Raw genomic sequence first — 26,007 nt, forward strand, 5'->3', positions numbered from 1 at the left:
GTTAGTTAGTACTTTCATAAGGTTCCCCTCTTTTTGTAACTGTTTTTTTTCCTCATAATTTCAAAGCACATCCCTTTGCCAAAAAATCTTCAAAAACTCAGTCGTTTCATTTCTCTTTGTTTTTGTTGTCATGGTCAAATTTCAATGGAAAAAAATATTATGAAGAATCATAATTTACCTAATCATCCAATATTAAAATGGATAAGATTGAAAAAAAAAACATCATATTTTTATCGTTGAAAAAAGAACTTGAAGGACAACAAAAAAAGAGAAGGATTTGCATTTGTTTGAGGGGTCACCAGATCGGATCAAATGTGCTCAAATAATTATCACAAGTGTTGATTCAAATTCAATTTGTCATATTGTTTTTTCTGATAGTAGTGGGTAGTCGTATTTCTGTCGGGGACAAATGGTCTCCTTTAAAAGGTGAGTCTAGTTCTTTAATTAGGCTCATTTGCTCAACTTGAATGGAGAATTTTTAAAAGATAGTTATGAAAGTAATCCTATTGTGTATAAGCCTTATAAAATAACGGTATGATTCCAACTTGTATCTTCTTTTATGTTATAGAATTTTACATTTTTTACCCTATTTTTATGACATTAAATTAATACACCATTAGTTGTGTAGTTAGATAGAGTGGGCTAGTCACTTTAAAGAACTTCCAAATTATACAAATTGTACTTTTAGCCTCCTTTATGAGATATTGAGCACTAAAATACATAGAAACATAGCACTATATAACAACTTTTAAGGTTTTTTCAAGTGATACAATTTAATGTGAAATAGAATGGGCTAACCATTTTAATTTTTTTTAGGTGATATAATATACGATTTTAACTTATTTTTATGAAATCTTAATCATGCACTATTATAGTTTGGGATAACAGTTTTTAACCTGTTCCAAGTAATACCTTTTACGATTAAACCTATTTTTATGAAATCCTAATCAATCAACTAGGTAGTAAAATAAATACGTTAGGGATAATCACTCTTTTAGCTCATTAATGGATAAAATGTTACTCTTATGATGAAAATTTCAAGTTTAATAATATCCATTTTTTCAGCAGTGGGCTAAGTAATATTAAGTATACTTTGCAATGTCATACTTTACTAAATAACCTCTATAATTTCATAAGGTTATCCGCACACACTATCTTGTAATATTAGATTTATTATGTTTTTTGTTTTATTATAGAAAATTCATACACATATATTATAGGAGATTTGCTGAAGGATTCTCATCTATCACTTCTCCTTTGACCAAGTTAACTTAGAAGACAGTTATGATTCAATGGTCTGAAGCTTGTGAGAAAAACATTGATGAGTTGAAAAAGAGATTGACTACCGCTCCGGTTTTGACCTTACTAGAGGTTACTCAAGGTTTTGTGGTGTATGGTGATGCATCAAGAGTTGGCTTGGGCTTTGTGTTAATGCAAAATTGCAAGGTCATAGCTTTTGCTTCCAGGCAGTTGAAAATTCATGAGAAGAATTATGCAACTCATGACTTAGAATTGGTTGCGAAAGTGTTTTGTTTATAGATATGGGGTCATTATTTGTATGGAGTTCATGTGCGTGGATATTCACTGATAACAAGAGTATGCAATATGTGTTACCTAAGAAAGAACTTAATCTCAGACAAAGAAGGTGGTTGAAATAACTCAAGGATTATGACACGAGTATTCTTTACCATACAAGTAAGGCTAATGTAGTTGTTGATGCCTTAAGCAGGTTTTCCGTGGGAAGCACTTCCCATTTTAAATAAGAAAAGAAGAAGTTAGCAAAAAATTTGCACACAATTGCACGTTTAGAAGTTAGACATATGGATTCCACAGAAGGAGGCATAGTGGTGACCAATAGGGCTGAGTCATCATTACTGTCAGAGGTGAAAGAGAAACAATACCAAGACCCTATTTTTCTTGATTTGAAGGAAAGTGTCCATATCTAAAGAGTATTGGCTTTCGAACATGGGGGAGATGGTCTTCTGAAATACAAAGGAAGATTTTGTATACCTAAGGTGGATGAACTATAAGAGAGGATCTTGGAGGATACTCATAGTTCCAGATATTCCATTTATGAAGGTTCCACCAAAATGTATCATGATTTGAGGGAGGTATATTGGTGGGAAGGAATGAAGAGAGAAATTGGTGAATTTGTTTCCAAGTGTTCAAATTGTCAGCAAGTGAAAGTGGAACATCAAAGGCCTTGAGGTTTGGATCATAATATAGAACTTCATAAAAGTGCGAAATGATTAATATAGACTTCATCACAGACTTGCCAAGATCGCGAAGACAACACGATTTTATTTGGGTGATTATCGACGGAATGAATACGTCAGCCCATTTCTTGCTAGTAAAGTTTGCCTTTTCGGCTGAGAATTATGCTAAGTTATGAATTCAAGAATTTGTAAGAATTCATGGAGTTCGAGACTCCATTATTTTATATAGGGGTGCACAATTTACTGTGCAATTCTAGAAATTTTCCATAAAGGTTTGGGTTCAAGAGTTGATTTGAGTACTACTTTTCATCCTCAGATAGATGGACAAGCATAATGTACTATCCATACCTTAGAAGATATGTTGATATATTGTGTATCGACTTCAAGGGAAATTGGTATGATCACATACCTCTCATTGAGTTAGCTTAAAACAATAGATATCATTCTAGCATTCAAAATGGCTCCATATGAAGCTATCTATAGGATAAGCTGCAAATCTCCTATTGGGTGGTTCAAAGTCAGAGAAGCAGGGTTGATAGGACATGATTTAGTTCACAACGCTATGGAGAAGGTGAAAGTAATTCAAGAAAGGTTGAAGACAGCATAGTGTAACCAAAAGTTCTACACAAACGTTAGATGAAGGCCATTAGAGTTTTACGGTAGATGATTGGGTGTATCTTAAGGTTTCACCTATCAAGTGCGTTATGATGTTTGGTAAAAAGGGAAAACTTATTCCCCGATAACCTTATCGAATCTCCAAAAGAGTAGAAAATTTGGCTTATGAGTTGGAGCTACCCCAAGAGTTAGCAGTAGTCCATCAAGTATTTCATATTTCTATTGTAAAGAAGTACTGTGGTGAACCTTCATTGATAGAACCAATGGATAATGTTGGGATTAAGGATAACCTATCCTACAAAAAAGTTTCGGTTCAAATTTTGGATCGGCAAGTTCGAAAGTTGAGGACAAAGGAAGTTGATTCAATCATGGTCCTTTGGAGGAACCAATTTGTTGAAGAACCAACTTGCAAAGCAAACGAGGATATGAAGAAGATATATCTACATTTCTTTGAACTAGGAGAGAATGCAGATCAAGTTATAAGATTCTCTTCTTAGCACTTTATAAGGTTTTGTACAAATATGTTATTACTTGCTTTTGATTTTTGAGTGTTGAAACGATATTACAACCCTTAGATTCGTGAAAGAATTCTCATTTGAGGAATAATGCTAAAAAAGATGAGATATCGTATCATCTCGTAACTTCAATTCTATACGGTTAAGCGAAGAAAAACGGGAATTAACAAATTTGGAAAGAAGTTGGGAAATTTGGAAAATTTCCAAATTTCAAAGTCGAGTTATGGTCATTTCAAACGACCATAACTTTTGGCTCAAGAATAATTTGGGTGAGTTCTTTATATGGATGGAAATATTTTTGGATAATCTTTTAACAATGCCAAGATTACAAATTTCAGAGGTTGTATGAGGGAGATATGACTTTCAGAAGTTAAGTTGTTAAGCAGGGAAAAGTTCCAAATCTGGATTTGTTAAGGGTGTTTGGTCTTTTCCTAAATTAATTATGAATTTCGTTTTTGGGTATTAAGTTGGGATACAAAATGATCCCAATAAGTTTTCTCATATAGAAAATAGGCTAGGGATTTGAAAGGAAGTAGAAAATAGGAAAAGAAAGAAAAGGATGCAAGAACACAAAGATTTCAATTCATGGATTTCGTCAGGGGTGATCCCTACCAAGTTACGCGAGATCGTTCGGTGTGGGTTCTTTCACCCACCCTCTAACTTGATTATATGCATAAATTTAGAGGTAATTGGAAGCAAACCTTGAAATTCTTGATGAAAAGTTTGATGTTCTTGCTGTTTGAATTGTTGTTGCTCTCTGTTAGTTTTAATCCTGTTTCCGAACTGTTTTTGGGTCTAAACTATTGAGTGATGGGTTATTTTTGGATCCTAAGTGTTTGGGGTTGTATCTATGTGAGTTTGGGAAGGCTTAGAGATGGAAAACGAAGAATAAAGATGGAAAAACCCGTCTGTTGGTCATTGGGGTGCCGCACCACCAAAGCCCTTGAGGGCAGAGTCTGTCCGTTAGGCTATGGGGCGCCGCGGCAGCCATATCGCCTGAGGACAGCCTCTGCCCGACAGGCTCTGGCGCTCCCCTACTCTTAGAGCACCCCAATCCCCTGGAGACCCCGTTCTTTTCCTATCTTTTTGTACTAGTTTCTAAGTGATGTACCCTTCATTCTTAGTTGTTTCCAACACTCTAGAGTACATCTAAACATCATAAAATCATCTATAAACATGAGCTCATGATCTTTGAATCCAAAATCAAATTGAAGGGTAGCTAAGATCAAAGACAATGAACTTAATAGTTAAAGTTTAAAAGTTGAGAAACAAGTCAAAGTGAGTTCTTAAAGTTTTCAAAGATTCTTAAGAAATTCCTTTTACTTTACTTCAAGGCTCAAGTTACAAATTAAGTAAAGAGCAAGAGTCCAGTTCATTTCTAGAAAGCTATATGGGAACTAAGTATTCCCTAAAGGTTTGCAAATGTTATACATTGAATAAAAAGTGTACGGAGAGTTCCAAAAGAGTTTGTACTTAAAGGGAATATTGATTCCAAAAAGTCACTTTTAAATCTAAAAGGGTTCAACAAATTATCTCAACCCAAAGAAAAGAATGTTTTATTTAAAGCATGAGATAAAGTAAGTTTTGGGAGTAGTATTGAGCACCGATGTGGGTATTAGAGCTTATATAAACTCAAGTCTCAATGTAAACCATGAAGCCATAATGGGAATTGACATATCATACTTTTTAGATGATCACATAAGTTTATCTAGTGGATCCACTAAGCAAAGTAAGGTCGTATACCGATGGCAATGTATAGTACAATTCGGGCAGTGTTGGATAGACGTCGTATCACAACTTAGGCTTATAGTGGTGGTTATTAGTTAAAGAATCTCCCGCAAAAGTTATATTACTTTCTTATATAAGTAAAATTGAGTTTATTATTCTTTTATCTTTAATGAACTAAGAGTTTATACATACACACACATATATATATATATATATATATATATATTGCATATTTTGTTATTGCTTTATCTTGAATTGCTATCTTATGAGTTGTGCAAAGTCAAGGTAAGTTGATCCTCACTCTACTTTAAGCTTAGAGTTTTTCTTAGCATTTCGACTCGCATACTCGGACATTCAACTTATTGATGCTTGTTGGTCTGCATCGTTTTAATGCAGGCACAAATTCACAAGATCAACATGTAGCGCTTCGTTGATGTAGGCTTTAATGTAGAGTCAGTCGTGAGCCTCTTTGCATTCCGGAGGATATCATTTTCATTGCTTTATTAGTTTATCTTTTATGATGTTGTGGGGTGTGTCCCAACATCCCTCTTCAGTTAGTTTGAAGGCTTCGTAGACAATAGTAATTCAGTTGAAGTTACTTTCCTTGTTGAGACTTAAGTGCCATTTGGCCAGAGTTTATGAAGTATTTGTTTTGAACATGTTTAACTTCTTCAGTGAGTTGAATTTAGTCTTCTGTTGAGTTAAGAAAGTCAGGTCAAGGGTTTGCTTGGGGATCATCAATGGTCTTCAAGTGTCCGTTTCGCCCAGGGTGTGGGCTCGGGGCTTGAAAGACTTGGTATTAGAGCAATGTTTCAAGAGTCCTAGGGAGTCTATGAAGTCGAATCTGTAAGGTCTTAGTCATCGATGTGAAGCGCGCCACATCTATTATTAAGAGGCTTCGACATTTTGGATTTTTTCTCTTTTTTCACCTTATTTCGTGCAAAGAGTTTATCTCTAAAACTCCCTCAATTTAATTTGCTCTTACACGTTTATTTAGATAACCTTGCCTCTAAGAATATCAGTTAGAGTTCATCCACGAAGAAAAGTTTAGGAAAAAGAGGTCCCTAATGCACTGGAGATGTAACATCAAGGAGAGGTTACCAATACTCAATTCTTAGAAACTTGCGAATGTTGAGTCTTGTTGTGACTAACCAGGTTGCGCAAAAAAAGAGGAGCCCGATAAGAAGGGGTTGATAATTAAAGAGTTTGTGAGTTCCTTATGATGAAACTAGTGAAGATCCAGTAAAATTCAGGGAAGAGTTGAAGAAGGTATTTGAAGTGATGCGTGTGGTTGATGTGGAGAGGGTTGAATTGGTTGCATATCAACTGAAGGGTGTGGCCAGAACTTCGTTTCACTAATAGAAATATGGTAGAGCTGAGGATGCGCCACACTCAAGTTGGGCTTGCTTCGATGAAGCCTTCTTGGGGAGGTTCTTTCCTCGCAAACTGAAGGAAGCCAAGGTGAGGGGTGTCCTTACTTTGAATCAAGACTCCATTAGTGAACATGAGTACTGGATAAAGTACACCCAGCTATATCTCTATGCTACAAAGATGATGAAAAACATGAGGAGCAGAATGAGTCTGTTTGTTGTAAGGTTGGGTCGTGCTTCAAGTAAGAAAGGTAGGGCGACCATGTTGATATGTGACATGCAAATATCCAGGCATATGGTATATGTTGAACAAGTTGAAGAAGAGAAGGTGAAGGATAGAGCAGAGTATCAAAACAAGAAGGCAAAGAGTGGGAATGAGTCTGGCCAAAAAAAGGTGGTCAAGTTGACTACAATTCCAGAAATCAAACGGGCATGCTCGAGCAATGTTTTGTAGTGTATTATGATGCATCAAGAGTTGGCTTGGGCTGTGTATTAATGAAAAATGGCATTATCCCACTCATAAATTGACTGCAATAGTGTTTGCTTTGAAGATATGGCGTTAATGTTTGTATGGAGTTCATGTTGATATATTCTCTAACAACAAGAGCCTACAATATGTGTTCACTCAGAAAGAACTCAATCTCAGACAAAGAAGGTGGTTGGAATTACTCAACGATTATGACTTGAGTATTCTCTACCACCGAGGTAAGGATAATGTGGTTGTTGCTGCCTTAAGCACGTTGTCGATGGGAAGTACTTCTCATGTCGAAGAAAAAAATAAGGATAAGCAAAAGGTGCACAGGCTTGCACGTTTGTGTCACGACCCAAAACCGGGCCGCGACTGGCACCCACACTTACACTCTTATGTGAGCGAACCAACTAATCTAAACCTTAACATTTCAATGTAATATCATCATAAAATAATGCGGAAGACTTAAACTCATTAATAAAAACCAATTCAATAACTATTATTATCCCCAAAATCTGGAAGTCATCACCACAAGAAAATCTATGATCAAATTACTAAACTCAGAGTATTCTAAGAAGCTAAAAAAAATACATAAGAAGCTAGTCCATGCCGGAAGTTCAAAGCATCAAGACTTGAAGAAGAAGATCCAGTCCAAGCTAGAAGCATTAGCTCCCCCTGAATTTCCGGTGTAGTAAAGACTGGCTTGAATTACTGTTGAGTTGAAGACGACGGCACGTTTGCTGCACTCCACAAATAACAAAGAAGCAAACATAAAAGTAGGGGTCAGTACAAAACACGGGTACTGAGTAGATATCATCGGCCAACTCAAAATAGAAAACAGTATATATTAAGTAATATCATAAAATCAACTAATATCCTTAGCATGCAGCATTTACAGTTACCATAACCCTTGGTTACAACACCAAGCACATCAATGAGGCTCACGCCTCCTCATCATACACATTTAGGAATTAGGTTCATTAGATTGAATATATTAACATCTTTCAAAATTCATTATCTTTATTCCCCTCATGTCGGTACGTGACACTCCGCTCCTCAATATACTATCCTGGTGTCGAAACGTGACACTCCGATCTCATATACTATCCAGGTACCGAAACGTGGCACCCGATCCATATTCTATCCTGGTGTTGGAACGTGACACCCGATCCATATTCTATCCTGGTACCGGAACGTGGCACCCGATCCATATTCTAACCTAGTGTCGCAACGTGACACCCGATCCATATTCTATCCTGGTACCGGAACGTGGCACCCGATCCATATACTATCCTGGTGTCAGAACGTGACACTCCGATCCTCATATACTATCCATGTACCGGAACGTGGCACCCGATCCCCTAATCTCACTACTTTCATTCATCAAGCCTTCTTTTATACCAAGGCATCATCATTAACAAAGTAGATTAGGGTTTCTTTTCAAGATTTGGGATTCAATAGCTTCATCATTCTTATTTATTCATGATTACATAATCACGTCATTCATGCAAGCATACAATTAAGCATATAGAAGGTTCACAATACTCCTAACACATATCATTCGCTATTAAGAGTTTACTACGAATAGCATGAAAACCATAACCTACCTTCATCGAAGACTAGTGATCAAGCAAGAATTTCCCAAAGCCTTGTGTTTTTCCTCTTCGTTCGTCTCTCTCTATCGATTCTCCTTCCCTCTCTTTGTTCTTTCTATTTTCTTTATTCCCACCCTTTTTCTTTTACCCTAATTAGTATATAATTAAGAATAAAAGATGGTAATAATAACCCACTAAATATCTTAAGGTTACCTTTTTTAACCCCCAAGAATTTGAGTATTAATATAAACCCACGAAATATATAATTATAGCAGGAATAGTCCAAAACGCCCCTTTAAAACATAACAAGAAATCCAACTTCAATTGGGATTACGCAAGCTGTGACGGCCCGTTGCGCCTGCGACGGTCCGTCCTGCTGCTCCGTCACAGACTTCAGAGACTCAATTTCTCTGAAGGGTCTGTGACGGTCCGTCCTGCCATTCCGTTGCGAAGTTCAGAGAGTCGATTTTCAGTACCCAATTTCAGATTTTCTAAGTGTTTTGAAACGAGACCCTGCGACGGTCCGTCGTGCCCATGACGGTCTGGCGTGGGGTCCATCGCTTCTGCCAGTTTTTCCAGAATTGAAATCTGCTGCTCAAAATGACTAAATAGGTCGTTACAATAGATACCAATTTACCCATCGTTCGTCCCCGAATGATCACAAGAAGGAAAACAAGGGCGAAAAGGAGTACCTGAATCTGTAAACAGATGTGGGTATTTTTCTTGCATATCCGCCTCCTTCTCCCAAGTGGCTTCTTTAACGGGTCGATTCTTCCATTGAACTTTGATGGATGCAATCTCCCTTGATCTCAACTTGCGAATTTCTCTATCTAGAATTGCAACAGGTTCCTCCTCATAAGACATGTTCTCATCAAGCAAAACTAAATCTCAACGGATAATGTAGTTTCCATCCCCATGGTATCTTTTCACCATCGACACATGGAATACTTGATGTACTCCGGACAGCCATTGAGGCAAGGCTAACTCATTAGCCACCTCCCCTACTCGCTTAAGTACTTCAAAGGGACCAATGTACCTGGGGCTTAGCTTTCCTCTTTTACCAAACCGCATCACCCCTTTTATTGGCGAAAATTTCAACAAGACTTGTTCACCCTCCATGAACTCTAAGTCTCTAACCTTTCGATCTGCATAGTCTTTTTGCCTACTTTGCACCGCTAGAAGCTTTTCTTGAATAGATCTCACTTTCTCTATCGAATCCCTCAACAGATCAGTACCCCAAGGTCTGACCTCAAATGCATCAAACCAACCAATGGGAGACCTACATCTCCTCCCATACAATTCTTCAAATGGAGCCATATCAATGCTTGAGTGATAGCTATATTGTATGAAAAATCTGCTAAGGGTAAGAAGGTATCCCAATGGCCTCCAAACTCTATCACACATGCGCGAAGCATATCCTCCAACACTTGAATCGTTCGCTCAGACTGACCATCGGTCTAAGGATGGAACGCGGTACTAAGGTCCAACCTAGTACCTAATTCAGCATGCAGTGTTCTCCAAAACATGGAAGTAAACTGCGTACCTCTATATGATATGATGGATAGTGGAACCCCATGCAACCGAACAATTTCTGATATATAGATTTTGGCTAACTTCTCTGCATTGTAAGTCACCTTGACCGGAATGAAATGAGCAGACATAGTTAACCTATCAACAATCACCCAGATGGAATCGTACTTACCCACCGTCTTTGCAAGACAAACCACGAAGTCCATTGCGATTCTCTCCCATTTCCATTCCGGAATGGGCATTCTCTGAAGTGTTCCTCCAGGCCTTTGGTGTTCATACTTTACTTGTTGACAGTTTGGACACTTGGCAATAAAGTCAACAATATCACGCTTCATTCTACTCCAACAAAAGTGTTGCTTTAGGTCACGATACATCTTGGTTGCACCCGGATGTATAGAATACCTTGAACTATGAGCCTCTATCAGAATAGTGTTGATCAAATCATCGACGCGGGGTACACATACCCTTCCCTTGATTCTCAAAACACATTCCTCATCGATTTGTGCTTCCTTAGCCTCCCCTCGCAATACTTTATCTTGGATTCGCCTTAGTTTCTCATCATCAAATTGTTTTCCCTTAATTTTGTCAAGAAAAGAAGATCTTGGCTCCACACTAGCCAACAATCCTCCCTTCTCATTTACTTCTAAACTCATGAAGTCGTTAGCCAGAATTTGAACCTCTCTAGCCAATGGACGTCTAGAAACTTGTAAGTGGGCTAGACTTCCCATGCTTCCCGCTTCTCTACTTAAAGCATCTGCCACAACATTCGCTTTTCCCGAATGATACAAGTTAGTGATATCGTAGTCCTTTAGTAACTCCATCCATCTCCTCTGTCTTAAGTTCAAATCTTTCTGAGTAAATACATATTGAAGGCTACGATGATCCGTGTAGACCTCACACTTAACCCCATATAAATAGTGTCTCCATTGCTTTAATGCAAACACCACCGCAGCCAATTCCAAATCGTGGGTCGGATAAGCAATCACACTCTTCTCTTGCATTAGTACTGCACCCAAACCAGAATAGGATGCATCACAATAAACAATGAAGTTCTTACCCTCTACTGGCAAGGTAAGGATAGGTGCGGTAGTCAACAAAGTCTTGAGCTTCTGAAAGCTTTCCTCAAATTCGTCCGACCATACAAATGGAACATTCTGCTTAGTCAAGTTCGTCAATTGGGAAGCAATAGAAGAGAATCCCTTGACAAATCGGCAGTAGTAGCTACCTAACCCAACAAAGCTCCTTATTTCTGACACATTAGTGGGTCTTACCCAATTATTTATTGTCTCAATCTTAGAAGGATCCACCATCACTCCTTTCTTAGAAACCACGTGCCCCAAGAAGGACACTGTATCTAGCAAAAACTCACACTTAGAGAACTTGGCATAAAGCTTTTTCTCCCTCAACATTTCCATTACCATTCTCAAATGCTCTTCATGTTCCTTCTTGCTCTTTGAGTATACCAATATATCATCAATAAATACGATCACGAAGAGGTCCAAATATGGCTTAAAAATCCCGTTCATCAAGCTCATGAACGCAGCAGGGGCATTCGTAAGACCAAAAGACATCACTACAAATTCGTATTGCCCATACCTCGTTCGAAAAGCAGTCTTTGGCACATCTGTTGCCCGTATTTTCAATTGATGATAACCGGATCTCAAGTCAATCTTAGAGAAGACACAAGCACCTTGTAACTGATCGAACAAGTCATCAATGCGAGGAAGAGGATACTTGTTCTTTATGGTTACCTTGTTTAGTTGTCTGTAGTCTATACACATTCGAAAACTCCCATCCTTCTTCTTCACAAACAAAACCGGAGCACCCCAAGGAGATGCACTTGGTCTAATAAAGCCTTTGTTTAACAACTCTTGAAGTTGGGCTTTTAACTCTATTAACTCCGCGAGAGCCATTCTATAAGGGGGTATAGAAATGGGGCGAGTACCCTGTTCAAGGTCAATACAGAAATCAATATCCCTATCTGGTGGCATACCAGGAAGATCTGCAGGGAACACATCCCAAAACTCACGGGCCACCGAAACCGACTCAATCGAAGGTTCTTAGGTAGTGTCATCCTTGAGATGTGCCAAGAAAGCTAAAAACCCTTTACTAACTATTTTCTTAGCACGAAGAAAGGAGATGATACGCACCGGATTGGAAGTGTAGTCACCCTCCACACTAACGGATCTGTCCCAGGCTTGGCTAACGTCACCGTTTTAGCATTACAATTGAAGATCGCAAATTGCGGAGAAAGCCAAGTCATACTCAGAATTACATCAAAATCATCCATTTCTAAGATAACCAAATCTACATAAGTGTTGCTCCCCACAAAGTTCACCAAACAAGACCTATATACCTTTTCAACTACCACAGACTCACCCACCGGAGTAGAAACATGAATGGGCATATCAAGTAATTCACAATGTAAATTTAGACAACTAGCAAATGAGGAAGATACATAAGAAAATGTGGATCCAGGATCAAACAATACAGAAGCCATGCAATCACAAACCAGAAGATTACCTGTGATGACAGCATCAGATGCCTCCGTTTCAGATCTCCCAGGGAAAGCGTAGCAATGGGCCCTCTCACCCGTCTGTCCGTTGCCCCTACCATGTTGTGATGTAGTTGCTACAGGTTGCCCATCACCTTGGCCGATCTGGTGACCACCATTACCTCGACCACCACGTCCTCCAAAATAACGGCCTCTACCATGAGCACCTCTACCTCTAACATTTGGAGGTCTGTAACTCTGTTTTGGACAATATCTCTTAATATGTCCAATCTACCCACATCCATATCACTCTCGCGGTTTATGCATAAGTCTCTCAGAGAAGTGTTGGCCGATCTGAGGTGGACCCCCAACTACAGTCTGTATTGAAGACTGAATAGGTCGAACTGAGTAACCTCCGGAACTCTGTCCCCTAGAGGGAGAACCATTAAACTCACCCCTCTTTCGAAACCTTTTTGATGTTGATGTCGAGGTGAAGTCATCGGGCTTCACTCCTTCCACCTCTATCATGAAGTCTACCACTTCTTGGAAGGATTTTGCTGTAGCCGCTACCTGTAAGGCTGAAATCCGCAACTCTAATCTCAACCCCTTCACAAACCGGCGAATCCTCTCTTGTAGCCTGAAACAAAGTTGCGTGGCATATCTGGGTAGTGCGTGAAACCTAGCCTCGTAAGCATTAACCGACATCCTACCTTGCTCTAGGCTCAAGAACTCATCCCTTTTCCTATCCCTCAAAGTCCGGGGGATATACTTCTCCATAAACAAGCTAGAGAATGAGGCCCAAGTCATAGGTGGTGCCTCTGTCGGTTGACACCCAACATGTGATCGCCACCACATTTTGGCGTTCCCTTGAAACTGATAACTCACGAACTCAACACCAAACCGTTCTACTATACCCATCTTGTGTAGTAGCTCGTGACAGTCAACCAGAAAATCATATGCATCCTCCGATTCAGCACCCTTGAAGACTGGAGGTTTCAATTTCAAGAACTTACTGAAAAGTTCATGCTGATCATTTGTCATTACAGGCCCTGTAGTCAGACGAGGAAATGTGCTTATTTCCAATAGAAACATCCATGCGGGGAGCCATAGTAGCCGCATGTTGTACCTCCGGAGCCTGAGGTGCTGGTGCAGAAAACACTGGGGGTGTCTGGCCCTGATCAGATAACCCGCTAAGATAAGCCAAAACCTGATTGATCATCTCTGGGGTAGGTTGGGGTGACATTTCCTCATTCTGCACTTGTTCATTCTCCCCATCCCCCCTTCTCTTACTACATCTTCAGTCGGTGGAGGAGTCACCGCCCTAGTATCAGATGGGTTAGGTGCTCGTCCTCTTCCTCTAGAGGACGTCCTCCCATGACCTCTACCACGTCCTCTTGCCGTTGCTCTTCCTCAAGCCGCAGCCCCAGTGGCTGGCTCAGACGCACCCCTGTCCTGCCGGTGCTGGTGTTGGTGTTGGTGTAGTCGTTGCTCTAGTTCTAGCCATCTGCGAAAGAGAGTGATGATGGTCAGATACCAATTTGTATCACCTAGATACCAATTGGACCCAAGTAATAGCACGAAAGAAAGAAAGAAGAATGGAATTTTCCTAAAGTCTTATAGCCTCTCAAAGAAAAGTAATGGCGTCCCCCTACCGTTCCTTAAGACTCTACTAGACTCGTTCTTGTGTGATGAGACCAACGAACCTAATGCTCTGATACCAAGTTTGTCACGACCCAAAACCGGGCCGCGACTGGCACCCACACTTACCCTACCAATCTAAACCTTAACATTTCAATGTAATATCATCATAAAATAATGCGGAAGACTTAAACTCATTAATAAAAACCAATTCAATAACTATTATTATCCCCAAAATCTAGAAGTCATCACCTAAAGAACATCTATGATCAAATTACTAAACTAAGAGTATTCTAAGAAGCTAAAAAAAATACATAAAAAGCTAGTCCATGCCGGAAGTTCAAGGCATCAAGACTTGAAGAAGAAGATCCAGTCCAAGCTAGAAGCATTAGCTCACCCAGAATTTTCGGTGTATTAAAGACTGGCTTGAATTACTGTTGAGTTGAAGACGACGGCACGTTCTCTGCACTCCACAAATAACAAAGAAGAAAACATAAAAGTAGGGGTCAGTACAAAACACGAGTACTGAGTAGATATCATCGGCCAACTCAAAATAGAAAACAGTATATATTAAGCAATATCATAAAATCAACTAATATCCTTAGCATGCAGCATTTACAGTTACCATAACCCTTGGTTACAACACCAAGCACATCAATGAGGACTCACGCCTCCTCATCATACTCATTTGGAAATTAGGTTCATTAGATTGAATATATTAACATCTTTCAAAATTCATTATCTTTATTCCCCTCGTGTCGGTACGTGACACTCCGCTCCTCAATATACTATCCTGGTGTCGGAATGTGACACTCCGATCCTCATATACTATCATGGTACCAGAACGTGGCACCCGATCCATATTCTATCTTTGTGTCGGAACGTGACACCCGATCCATATTCTATCCTGGTACCGGAACGTGGCCCCCGATCCATATTCTATCCTGGTGTCTGAACGTGACACCCGATCCATATTCTATCCTGGTACTGGAACGTGGCACCCGATCCATATACTATCCTGGTGTCGGAACGTGACACTCCGATCCTCATATACTAACCTGGTACCGGAACGTGGCACCCGATCCCCTAATCTCACTACTTTCATTCATCAAGCCTTCTTTTATACCAAGGCATCATCATTAACAAAGTATATTAGGGTTTCTTTTCAAGATTTGGGATTCAATAACTTCATCATGCTTATTTATTCATGATTACATAATCACGTCATTCATGTAAGCATATAATTAAGCATATAGAAGGTTCACAATACTACTAACACATATCATTCGCTATTAAGAGTTTACTACGAATAGTATGAAAACCATAACCTACCTCCACCGAAGACTAGTGATCACGCAAGAATTTCCCAAAGCCTTGTGTTTTTCCTCTTCGTTCGTCTCTCTCTATCGATTCTCCTTCCCTCTCTTTGTTCTTTCTATTTTCTTTATTCCCACCCTCTTTCTTTTACACTAATTAGTATATAATTAAGAATAAAAGATGGTAATAATAACCCACTAATTATCTTAAGGTTACCTCTTTTAACCCCCAAGAATTTGAGTTAATAATATAAACCTATGAAATATAAATATAGCAGGAATAGTCCAAAACGCCCCTTTAAAACTTAACCAGAAATCCGACTCCAAATAGGATTACGCAAGCTGTGACGGCCCGTCGCGCCTGCGACGGTCCGTCCTACTGCTCCGTCACAGACTTCAGAGACTCAATTTCTCTGAAGGGTCTGTGACGGTCCGTCACACCTGTGACGGTCCGTCACACCTGTGACGGTCCGTCACACCTGTGACGGTCCGTCCTGCCATTCTGTTATGAAGTTTAGAGAGTTGATTTTCAGTACCCAATTTCAGATTTTCTAAGAGTTTTGAAACGAGACCCTGCGACGGTCCATCGTGCCCATGACGGTTCATTGTGGGGTCCGTCGCTTCTGCCAGTTTTTCCAGAATTGAAATCTGCTGCTCAAAACGACTAAACAGGTCGTTACAGTTTGAGAGTCCGTATTTGTAAGGCCTCGAAAAAGAATTAGTTCAAATAGATCCTAGAATGGATATCATGATGGTCAAATGTCATAAATAGGTCTATAATGTGGTAATGAGGCAATTTCTAAGAGTTTAGGTTCATTGGAAGTCAAACGTCAAGGCACGAATAAGACGTTTGATGACTAAGTCACCTCTGTGCCTCATATGTGGTTTTATGTGTTTATGTGGATTGAAGACGTTATAAGGTCCTTGAATTATTTATTATGGTGTAAATAGGCAGTGTGTAAATTTTTGTAATGCTTAAAGGTCAAACGTCCAACAACGTCCATGACGTTCAAAATGTTTTCCTTGAAACGACCTTGTGTCTAAGCATGTTTCATTGAGTTTTACGTTTACATTTTGGATGAAATTCATGTGAGAGGTCATAAACTCATGACGAGCATGTTTGTGTTTGAAACTTCTAGGAAAATATCCTGAAGAACCATTCAAGGGTCCTTGAAGAAGGACCCAAGTTGGTGCTCAAGGATGCCTAAACCACGGAGGCAATCGACACCCACTGGGTCATTCGATGCCTCGTTTGTGGGGTCTCATATTTTCGTTCATAGCCATGGGAGAAGAGAGGCCAACGAACAGCCTCCACCAAGACCACAGACAAATAGAAAGGTCTGTTGTTCAAGGGACGGACCGTCGTTTGGCAACTATTGGTGGACTGCCTCCCTGCTTGCAATTAACTGTAAGCCGAGGGGTGAACTTTTAAATTCACCCCACTTCCAAATAATATTTTTGGAGGTTCCTAAGCCTTTAACACTTAGAGGAATTCATTCTTCCAAATAAAAACCCCAAAATCCCTTAGAAATTCCCTAAAAGTCCATTGGAGCCAAAACTCATGGAAGGGCTTGGATTAGAGAATTGAGTGGATATTATTCATCAAATTATAGATTTATCTTCATTGAGATATGTTCTTTTATCCTTGAAACTATCTTCATCAAGGAGCCCAACTTTCAAAACTTGACCAATTTCTTATCTATCACGGGTTCTTGCATTAATGGTTTTAAACCATTGATTATGGATTGGATTTTTAGTAGTTATATTATTTTTAACTTAATTAATCTATGAACCCATGAATTGGATGAACCCTAGTTTTTGACTAAGTTGTGGGTTACTTCATATTGATGTAATGTTTATGAATTCTAGTGTAGTTTTCTATGCGCTATCTAGTGATGTAATAATTGTATTAAATTGATATCTAGGTTGTGTTATATTGATGAATATGTAGTGTATTGACCTACTTTTATTGATTATTGAGATAAATGCATTGAATTGTTGTTTATGGTCATGGGTAAGGGCCTAATGATATCAAATTGGATAATTTAGAATTAAACTGAGGTATTTAAGATGGAGTGCTGGTACACTGACCTATTTCCATTATTTATGTTATTTATACTTCAATTATATTGTGATTTGTGTGGTCCACTAATGGTGGTAGTGTTATGTGCTATACTTGCAATTGATGTGGCCTTGTCGGCATTATTTCAAGTAATATGATTATCATAGCCATGTCCGAAACTAATTGAAGTATTATTATGATTATGTAAAATATAATAATGTCTATATACATGATAAGTAATGTTAATGTATGTGTTCTTATATTAATGTTAAGTAGATGTTCATGTTATACTAGGACTATGGCTTGTGTGTATAGTCTTTTGGTTGATACATGGTTATTCCTACTTGAATATACGTCTATGATAGTCATAATGATGATTGTACGATTGTTTATGGCATGAATAAAAAGGATATGGTTATGTCTATGTGTTTCTAAAATGACATGTAATATGTGTTAAGATGAAGTATGATGTGTCTTGTCTTGGTTGACTTGTGTCCTTTATGATGCATGTATAAATGTGAATATGGGATGGCTTGACTTAGGATGCTAAAGTCTCTTAGTCTTGTATGTATGAATGACATGAGACCTTAAATGATGTTAAGAGTATTTTATGTAAAACTTTGAACCTAGTGGTAAGGTTATGGATGTTGAAGTCGAAAGTCATAATGGTATCCTTCAAAGTAGAGGAATAATAGACTTAAGGTCGACTGACTGGAACAATATCATATCACACCTTAGGAAAGTCATGATGAGCTTCTTGTCTCCATTGTTAGGTATCCCTAGTGGACCATCCTTTGGTAGGGTAAATGTGATTGGGTTATGAACTTTATATGGAACCCCTTTATGTGAACCTTAAGTGTAAATTACTGTATGAGAACAAAGGCTAGCACTGAGTGAGTACAGTAAGTAAGTAGTTTTAGAAAAAAAATGTGACGAGATTACAAAGCTTTTCCCTCATATATTTTAGTCATGTGCCTAGCTGGGATGTATCTAAATTCTACCATTGGCAAGTAGAACACCCTCATCGAAGTAGGTTAGAACTCCGGATTCCATGTCTTTCTATCATGGTCAATGTCGGTTATTGCCTATTCTCATCACCTACTAGCATTACAAAAGTTTTATGATGTTTAGGTGATTGAATAGGATGTTATCTAGACATTGCACAATAGGTTTTGAAGGTGTTAGTCGGAGTCCCTAGGTCTTGTCCAAGACTATTACTTGAATATACTTTATGTGATATATGAGTCTTAAATGAAGTAATGCATATAATGACTTAAGTTAAGAAAGCATGTTAAATGAATAAGTACCTATCTAGAGTATTTAAGGGTTGTCTAGTTAAGGTGTTAAGCGGGCATTGGAATGGTCACTTTGTATCTTACCTCGATAAGTCTTAAGAATGACTCTAGTTAGGGTAAATGATTGAATATAACTACATGATCTAAACTTAGGTAGCCTTAAGGATTACTTAGGTAATCTTGAAGAGGTAAATGATGGACATTATCTTCTTTATGTACTTAAGTTGGTATTTTGATAGCCTTTGGAAGGAGAATATCATATTATCTAAATGTTGTTTTATTAAGTGAGAATGATTCTATCCTAGCTAGTCTATAGGATCTCTGAAGTGTGTATGTAAGGGATTATATGGACGGTCGCTTCACTACTCACTCAAGTTAGACTTAGAATGACCTTTGGTAGAATAAACCTCGTGTTCATATGCTTGATGTTTTGTCACTGTGTATGTGTTTCATTATAAGTAAGTCTTGAGGGTCATTTAGGTATGCTTAGGGAGGTTGTATGGGCGGTCTGGTCTCTCTTTATGTTGCATAAGTGAGTCTTAGGGTAGTTTTTAGTGGGATAATCACATTATAGGAAGTGTTTAAAGGGAAGGTAAAATACTTCACAGTTACAGTGAATATGGCTTACTGTCAATGTTATGTTATGTGCTTCTAAGTTGATAAATGTTTTTCTTATGACTATATTATGATATTTAAGTAAAACGATGCATATTTCAAATAAATGTACGTTTTCATGATTTCATGCAGTATGCCATACTTAGTATATGTGGTTGTACTAATCCATGTTTTTATCTATCTTACAGTTGTTAATTGGTGAATAGCATTGGAATCAAGACTTGGACTGTATCATCGTTCAAGAGATGTTGAAGCATGTCCACATTTGAATCAAGGGCACAAATATCTTTTATGCTTCTTAGTGAAGTATTGTAATTGACTAAGTATTTCTATATTTGTATTGTGAATGGGAAGTGTCCCAAGTATTCTTCGTGTCTAGGATTGGTGAGATTGAGACTTGTATATTTCCAATGACTTTATATGGAAGAGTTTTTAAAGGCTATGATATGTTTTGTTAAAAATTTTAATTCTGCACTACTTTTCACTATGTATATGCAATTAATGATATGTAATGGCTTGTACAAGACCTCCAAGAGGTCAAGTACGCCAGTTGAAATCCAAGACTTTCCCTAAATTCTAGGGTGTGGTCTTGGGATATGACAAGCTTGGTATCAGAGCATAGGTTGTGAAAGTAGTTTTAGGAATCAAAAAGTGTCATCAAGTCACGTCTAATAGAGTCTTGACCATCGGTGTGAGTAACGATACATCTATGGGCGAGAGACTATAGGACAATAGAGTTTGCGTTAATTTCTACTCCTATGTCGTGCCTTAGACTAAAAGTTATGACTACTCTTTTCTTATGGTTTTCCTTGTGTTTCTAGGAAGATGAATACGAGGAGGACACCTACTAGGAGAATGATGTGCAAGAGGAAATTCCTCCTCAAGTTGAGCAGGTTCCTCAAGGTGCTCAAGGTTCTAAAGGTGTTCAATTCCCTATAGGAGGTCAAGGTAATTATGTTTCGGTTGTTCCCCCGGAGTTGAGTAATAGTGATATTAGAGATACTTTGCTTGCTTTAGCTCGATCCATGACTTCTCAAGCAAATTTGAGTATGGTGCCTAGGGTGAATGTTGTGAATAGCACTATGACATCTAGGTTGAAAGATTTTGTAGGATGAATCCACCTATCTTTCTTGGCTCTAAGGTGGGAGAAGATCCCCAAAAAGTATCTTGATGGAGTGTACAAGGTTTGAGTGTCAAGGGGGTAAAATCTAGGGAGAAGATGGAGTCGGCTTCGTACCAAATGAGGAATGTTTCTAAAAAAATTTCTACTCAAAGGAAGGATAATAGGCCAGAGGAGTCGGGTTCTATTGAGTGGAATGAATTTAAGAAACCTTTTCTTCGCAAGTACTTTCCCTGTGAGATGACGGAAGTTAAGGTAGAGGAGTTTAGCAATCTTAATCAACACAATATGAGCGTTGAGGAATACTCTTTGAAGTTATCAATGTTACCTAAATATGCCCCATCCCTTGTGTCTAATCCAAGGGATGAGATGATTCGTTTTGTGATGGGTGTCGCCGACTAAGTGAGGGAAGAAAGTCGTACGACGATTCTAAATGATGATATTACCCTAGCTAGACTCATGGTGTATGCCCAATCAATTGAAGAGTCTAAACATAAGATGATGTCTAGAAACTTGAAAAGGAGTGGTTATAGTGACCAAGGTAAAACTAGGTGTAAGAAGAGGGCTCAAACTGAATAACAATGTAGAAGTGCTAAGGTGAAATTGGAGAACGGAGGTGGTTCTAAAAATGGCAAACCTACATGTGTCACTTGTTGAAAGAGACATTATGGTGAGTGCCTAAGGGGTACCGCGAGTTGCTTTGGTTGTGGTAAAGGACACAAGGTGAAAGATTATCGTACCGTTGCTTCTAGAGGAAGAGAGAGTAAGGAAGTTGCTCCTAGTGAATTGAATGATGATGACAAAGCAGCGAGGTGTTTCTAATGCACTCCGGACTAGAGGAGAGAAGCCAGATGATGGTGATGATGATGAGATTAAGTCCTTGCATTTCTCTTTCTAGTGATATGAGTTCCTTCTAAATAGGGGAGTATGGTTAGTAGATGGGATAGAATGTCCTAGAAGTTGTTGCATGTGCATAGTGTTTAAGAGTTTTGTTGAAATTGACATTCATTAACTTTTTGCATTATGCATTTTACGAAGCCATTATTATGTTGTAATATATATTTTTATGATGTTAAATTGCTTATTAGCATGTTTCTATCATTAATTGCCAAAAAGTTGCATTTTTGAAAATTTTGCTCAGTTCATTGTAAAGTACTGTTTGCTTACTGTTAAAATTTTGAAAATTTGACGAATTGATTCTTTGGTCTATATTTGTTGTAATATGGTTATAACTGATTTATATAAGTATAATATGGAATAAAAATGAGTTTTTTCTATTTGGAATGAAGCATGTGAGTTTTATAGTATAATGAGTCACAAAATTATCTTCTTTTTTGTTGTTGTGCGGTGAAACTCTTGACAATGTAAAATTGATGTTTTCTTATTTATTATGTATTATATTGTATAGTTATGAGCTGCTAGTTTATTCTCTAGTCTTGAAAGTGTTCGTAGAGTTGCACGTGTCATTCGAGGACGAATGTCGTCCAAGTGGGGGAGAATGTAAGACCTCAAAAATGACTTAGGTAAACTAGAGCCTATGATAGTGGTAATGATGGTGTCTACCATATTGTAATGAGGCAGTGTCTAAGAGTTTAGGTGCATTTGAAGTCAAACGACAAGGGACAACTTAGATGTCCGGCGGCTAAGTCACCTATGTCCCTCATATGTGGTTCTATGTATTTATCTGTGATTCATGAGGTTATCAGGTCCTTAAATGAGTTATTATTGTGTTAATAGAAAGTGTTTCAAGTTTCGTGAAGTTTGAAGGTCAAACGTCCAAGAACGTCCATGACGTTCGAAAGATATGCCTAGAAACGACCTTGTGTGTCTAAGCATGTTTCGTCGAATTTTACGTTTTCATTTTGGGTGAAGTTCATGTGAAACGTCCTAAAATAATATAAGATCATGTTTGGGTTGGAAATTTAAGGGAAAATATCCTCAAGGACCATTAGATTGTCCTTGAGAAAGGACACAAAAAGGTGCCCAAGGCTGCCCAAGACAGCCCAAACCACGGAGGCAATCAATTCCCAGTGGGTAAGTCGACGCCTCATTGGTGGGGTATATTTGTTTATTAATTATCCATGTGAGAGGAGAGGAAAATTACCAGCATTAGTCGCAGACCACAGTCTAACACGACGGTCCGTTGGTCAAGGGACGAGTCGTCATTTGGCAAGCGTTGGTGGCCTGCCTCCGTGTCTGCAGTTCACTGTAAGTTGAGGGGTGAACTTGTAAATACACCCCACTTCCAAATAAGAGTATTTGATGTTCATAAGGGGTATTTAGATTTTTTTAAGTGTGCATATAAGTCTTTAACACTTAGAAAAATTCATTTTTCCAAATCAAAACCCCCAAATCCCTTTGAAATTCCCTAGAACTCCATAGGAGCCAAAACTAAAGGAAGGTCTTGGATTGGAGAATTGAGTGGAGACTCTAACTCAATTGAAGATTTAGCTTCTTTGAGATATGTTTTTTGATCCTTCAAAATCTTTTCATAAAGGAGCCAAACTTTCAAAGATGTTTTCAAAAGCTTTCAATGTTGAACTTGACCAATATCATGATCTATCATGGGTTCTTGCATTAATAGTTTTTAAGCAATTATTATGTATTGAATTTTTAGTAATTGGATTATTTAAAACTTATTTAACCTAGGAACTCATGAATTGGATAATCCCTAGTTTTTGAGTAAGTTATGAGTTACTTTATATTGATCTAATGTTTATGAATTTTAGTGTAGTCTTTTTTGGGCTATCTAGTGATATAAGAATTGTATTCAATTGATATCTAAGTTATGTTATATTTATGAATATGTAGTGAATTAACCTAGATTCATTGATTATTGATACAATTACATTGAATTATTGGTTATGGCCATGGGTAATGGCCTTATGATATCGAATTGGATTGATTAGCATTGAATTGACTTATTGAAGATGGAGTAATGGTAATCTTCCCTATTTCACTTCATGTATATTTTGATTGGTACAGTCCAGTTATGTTGGGGGTGTTATGTGCATTACTTGCAATTGATGTGGCCTTGCCAGCGTTTTTTGAAGTAATATGATGATCATGGCCTTGTGGGAAACTAGTTGAAATATTATGATAATTATGTGAAGTATGATAATGTCTATCTACGTGATAAGTAATGTGAAATTATATGTGTTCTTCTATTGATGTTAGGTAGATGATCATGTTAGACTAGGACTGAGGCTTTGCGTGTATAGTCTTAGGGTTTATACATGGTTATTCCTACTTGACTATAAGAGTCTATGATGGTCATAATGATGATTATATGATAGTGAATATGATTACTTAAAGAGGATATTGTTAGGTCAATATGTTTCTAAAATGACATGTAATATGTGTTAAGGTTAAGTGTGATGTTTCTTGTCTTGGTTAACTTGTGTCCCTTACTTGATGCATATATGAATGTGAATATGTGATATCTTTACTTACGATGCTAAAGCGTCTGAGGATTGTATGTATGAATGATATGAGACCTTAAATGATGTTAAGAGAGTCTTTTATGTGAAACCTTTAGCCTAGTGGTAAGGTTAGGACTTTTGAAGTTGAAAGGCATAATGGTATCCTTCAAAGTAGAAGAATTAGAAACTAAAGGTTGATTGGTTAGAACGGCATCATATGCAACCTTAGGAAAGTCATGATGAGATTCTTGTCACCATTGTGAAGTAGCTCTAGTGGACCTTTGTTTGGTAGGGTAAATGTGATTAGATTATGCACTTGATATGGAACCCCTTTATATGAGCCTTCTGTGTAAATTACTCTATGAGAACAAAGGCTAGCACTGAGTGAGTGTGGTACGGGAAGTAGTTATAATTAAAAAATGATAGTATATTACAAAACATTCCCTTCATATTCCTTAACCATGTGCCTACACGGGATGTATATAAGTCCTACCATTGGCAAGTAGAACACCCTCATCGTAGTAGGTTAGAACTCCAGAGTCCATGTCTTGCTATCATGGTCTATTTTGTTTATTGCCTATTCTCATAAAATGGGATACCTAATAGCATTAGATATGTTCTACGAAGTTTAGGTGGTGGTATGAGACGCTATCTAGACATTGCACAATAGGGTTTGAAGGTGTTAGTGAGAGTTCCTAGGTCTTGTCCAAGACCATTACTTGAATGTCCTATATGTGATGTATCAGTCTTAAATTAACTAATGGAAATAATGATTTAACTTAAGAAAGTATGTTAAATGAATAAGTACCTATCTAGAGTAGTCAAGGGTTGTCTAGTTAACGTGTGAAGGGGCATAGGAATTGTCACTTCGTATCTTACCTAGGTGAGTCTTAAGAATGACTCTAGTTAGGGAAAAGGATTGAATATGTATACAAGATCGAAAATTAGGTAGTCCTAAAGATAACTTAGGTAATCTTGAAGAGGTCAATTATGGAAGTAATCTTCTTGAGTTACTTACGTTAGTCTTTTGATAGTTTTTAGAAGGAGAATGTCTTATTATCTAAATGTTGTTATGTTAAGTGAGAATGATTCTATCCTAGGTAGTCTATAGGATCTCTTAAGTGTGTGTGAAATGGATTATTTGGGCGTATGCTTCCGAACTCACTCAAGTGAGACATAGAGTCACCGTTAGTAGAGGAAATCTTGTGTCCATATGTTTGATATTTTGTAGGTATGTATGTGTTAAATTATAAGTAATTCTTGAGGGTCATTTGTATGGGAGGTCTCTGTTTGTGTTGCTTAATTGAGTCTTAGGGTAGTTTTTAATGGGATAATCACATGCTAGAAAGTGTTAGAAGGGAAGGTAAAATATTTCACTATTACAATGAAGCAATTCACTATATAGTGAATATGGCTTACTTTAAAGTGGGCTACAGAATTTGAATAATTTCTTAAATGTTATATTATGCGTTTCTATGTTGTTAATTGATGTACCGTGGTTTCACGGTACTTTTAACGCTTTTTCCTTAAGTTTAGTGTGTGTCCAAAAGCCTTTTTGTATTGATTTTTATGTAAGTTTATCCTTATTTGCAGGAAATCTGTCCAATGATGAACGCAGATGTTTTTGGGCGAGAAATGCAAAAGAGACCACCTACGGTGCTTATGATGGTCCGTAGGTGGCATCGTAGTAAGGAGACAAGCTGCTGAAGGATGATGGGGAAGTCTGACTTAGTATGGGATTACGGAAGTCCATGACGGCTGGTTCGTCGTAACGATCAGAGAGTAGTCCCAGTACACAAATTCCATGAAGTTAAAATGTTATGGAACGGAGACCCTCGACGGAACGTCGTGCTTGGAACAGTCCATCATACCTGTTCGTTAAGGGTAATGAAGAAAGCATAACAAGAATTTATGAAGTATGGGACGAAAAAGGCCACGACGGCCCATCACAACCACTACGATCCGTCACGAGGTCCGTCGACTGAGACGCATTTGTACATATTTTCA

Source organism: Solanum lycopersicum, chromosome 8 (assembly GCF_036512215.1).
Source record: "Solanum lycopersicum chromosome 8, SLM_r2.1".
Taxonomy (NCBI): Eukaryota; Viridiplantae; Streptophyta; class Magnoliopsida; order Solanales; family Solanaceae; genus Solanum; species Solanum lycopersicum.